At 35.6% G+C, this 3,406-nt stretch overlaps 1 long non-coding RNA gene across 1 annotated transcript in view; it reads left to right on the top strand.

The window, feature by feature from the left end:
- Positions 242–3,406, top strand: part of LOC109233449 — a 3,800-nt gene continuing 635 nt past the window's right edge. The window contains exon 1 of the long non-coding RNA XR_002069075.1: positions 242–1,102. This is a non-coding gene — a long non-coding RNA (uncharacterized LOC109233449). The remainder of the gene's footprint in view (positions 1,103–3,406) is intronic.

Below are 3,406 nucleotides of genomic sequence, written 5' to 3'. Positions count from 1 at the left end.
TTTTAATATAGTTTAGCCTAATTTATTAGGATTGATATTGCATTTTATAGTATTTTTCATCTTATTTTAAAGGGAGATAATTAAGATTTTGGGCCAAAATTTCAGATCTAAAGCCCAAATATTTTCAACCTCCTTCAGCAGCCCAACCCCTTAACCCCAACTAAAGCCCCGCCGAATCGTTTTTATCCCTTGACCCGCCCCAATTTAATGTTAAAATCCTAGCCTTTCATTCCTCTTAGATCTAACAACCCATATTAATTCCTCCAACCGTACAAAAGCTAATTCTTTCCAGACCCTAAACTTATCTCTAACCCAACCAGCTGCACACTCCATTCCCCACCTTGTTTCCGTCCTAAACTCGCTAGAAAACTCATCAAAATCGGCGAGTTCACTCATCGAGCCACCAAATGGCCCCCTCTCACTTTCCACGTCACCCGATCCCTAACGAACCACTGACAAGAGAATATTTTCTCGCTCCCTCACGCATTTTTTTTTAATTTTTTATCTCTTGGACGAATTTGGGTAAATGTTAGCCATAGGATCTGAGGAGTTTAACATCCTAGCTTCCATTTGTCCGATTTTATTCAAAAAGAGGGGAAAAATTAATTTTTGGATAGAGGTTCTAGAGATTTCTTGACTTGATGAAGATGGTTCGAGGTGAGTATATATAGGTTTACACACGTTTTAGGGGATTTTTCGGACAAAAAATTGAAAAAAAAGTTCTAGGGTTTAAGAGAAAGCTTCTTCTCTTCTAGGCGATTTGTCTTGAGATTTGTCTAAGCCTTCTTTCGAAAAAAATATTTATATTTTTGAGTGTAATTGGCGTTCGAGTATCAGTAAAGGAAGTTCAAAGGGAAATTATCAAAAGTATTTAGTTTTCCTTCTCTGTTTTCTTTTTTTCCTATTCCAAGGAAGAAAAATCAGAATTAAAAATGGAGCTAAGCTGAGGTTTGAAGCTGAGTCGAGGCGTCGTTCGAATTCGAGCTCGTAGTTCTAGGTTCGTTTGTCCTTGTTCCGTTCGTTTCTGGTTGAATTCGTTGTTCAATCTTCTGCTTGTATCTTCTTCCTCCGGACAGAAATATATTGGAAAATTTCACTTCAGGTATCCTTTATCGTTCTTACTTTTATTGGTTGATGGTGTTGATCAAAGTGTAATGAGAGCCTGGGGTAAATAGTTATAATTAGCTCGAATTTTAGCTCAATCGGGATAAGATGAGTGAGTTTGAGCGTTACTAGGGGCAGATGTTTGCGAGTTTCGTAGTGTTGAATTTGAATGAATTATTTTTCATTACGTGTGTTCTATTTCACTTTTGGGTCGGTTTTAACATGCTAGATCGCAGACCGAGTCGATGTTACGATCAATGATTTAGTATTTGATTAATTCCATACAGGAACATTGGTATTTGATTGCTTGAAGTTTTACACATGAATATGGAACCTATTCGATTAACCTTCCTGTTATAGCTCAAGTTGATTCGGTGTTTGAAGTTATCCTCATCTATTTGATGTCAATGACCTGTTCCTACTCTCTGTTAAGGTGTGAGTCTTTAAGATTTTATCTCGAAGGTTGTTAAAGGCTAAATTAGACTCTTACCCATTTGAGCTTGGAGATAGAACTTTTGTTAAATGTTTGGTGCTGAAGCGAAAATGCAAAATCTATGGTTAATACGGTTTAATTGATTTTTCTACAACTTGCATGCGATTCTGTATTCATTATGCGTATTTATGAAGGAATTGAGTGTATGCTGCTGTGTCCGGTTGCATTTCCATTGTCCATATCTTTTGAAAGTTCTCACCTATTTCCTTCTAACTATAAGCATATGAACTTGTTACCTCATCTTGCTTGCTGGTTCTAATTAGAAACATTTAGGTTGGTGTCAAGAAAAGTTTTCGGTTCATTGTTGTCTTGTTATTCCCTCGGCGACATGGGTAATTAACTGACCATGTCGACTATAAAAGATAATTTTCTAGATAACCTTAAGCCTTAATCAGTTTTGGTAAGTTGGGCGGTTGCTAATTGTGAATTGTCATCCAGTTGGTTGATGGTAGTTGGTTGATGGTTGTCTGTTGATCTCTGATGATTGAGCATATCTTTGTTAACTCTCATGCTTTAAATCTGTGTTCCACACATCAAGTTAAGAAGTGAAAGTTTAATTAGTCGATATATGCAGTGTCGTCGTCCTTCTCATAGCTGCCAAGTCCTTATAATTGTTTAAAATATGTCATTGTTCGCGTTTGAGTCAATAGGGCCAGTATTCCCTTTTCTTTTGATGCCAGGATCAGTTTAACTGTTTAAAATTCTTAAAACTTTCTTGTGTGGTTGGAGTGCTTCATGTTTACATGTTCAGTTAATTCGTCATGTGTCGATGCAAGCATGCTCAATTCCCTGATAAGTTTATTATGTTCTCTTACTCTTCGGATAGATGTCTTGTTTTGCCTAATGAGATCGTGATTGTTACTCTTGTGAGATCTGAAAGTGAGAGATATGTTACAATGGGGGTCTAGTTAGAGATCTGAAAGTGAGAGATATGTTACAATGGGGGTCTAGTTAGATAAACTTTAGGTGGCTCTTATCATACTTTGATCTACCACTTCTTAATTTTATTTTTTCTTCTGCTTTGTCGAATTGTTATATTTTTCTTCTCTTTTATGTGTTTTCTGTGAGGACTACTATTTTTGTGTGAGGAGATGATTTAAATGAACTATTTTGAATGATTTTTGGGTCGTGGGAATTGGGATAGGATCAACCCATTAGATACATAAATTATTCTCATGTTTTAGGATTGAGTTTGGTCAAATGCATAAAATGAAAAGTTAAAAGAGCATGAAATTAATTTTCTTTTAGTTTTCTTTTATTTACTTTAATTTATTTTCTATTTACATTGTGCGCTAGTATTATGTTTAGGCCGACCACACTGGGGTAAAAAAATATTAGGTCTTTTCTTTTTTCTTTGAGGCTAAAGGTTGTCCCTTAGTTTATTGTTTTAATCAGGGAATGTCCGAAGATCTTGTAAATATTTTAATCAGGATCTTCAAGGGATTTTGGGAATGCCTAATACCCTTTCCCCGAGTCAAATGAACCCTCTTGGGATTTCTGGTGCAGTGAATTGACACATCGAAACCAAATGTCATCTGAAAATTCTTTAAAACACAACTTTTGTCACTTTCAGTTGAAACCCTTTTGATCTTAAAAAATATTTTGTTCTTTTTAAAAAGGGTTAAGGTAAAAAATAAGGGGGTGTGACATCACTCAAGGAGCATCATATCATGAAATATAATGTTTTGATTGATGTTGTTCATATCATCCAAAACTTCTTGCCGTTCAAGCACGATAAAAATATGCATCATTCCAAATAAGAAGTTATGCAAATAACCTGTTCACTGAAATACACATTTCATCTCCTCC

The sequence above is a fragment of the Nicotiana attenuata genome, chromosome 10 (assembly GCF_001879085.1).
Source record: "Nicotiana attenuata strain UT chromosome 10, NIATTr2, whole genome shotgun sequence".
NCBI classification, from domain to species: Eukaryota; Viridiplantae; Streptophyta; class Magnoliopsida; order Solanales; family Solanaceae; genus Nicotiana; species Nicotiana attenuata.
The sequence above is the reverse complement of the archived record's forward strand: the minus strand, read 5'-3'. Positions and strand labels throughout refer to the sequence as shown.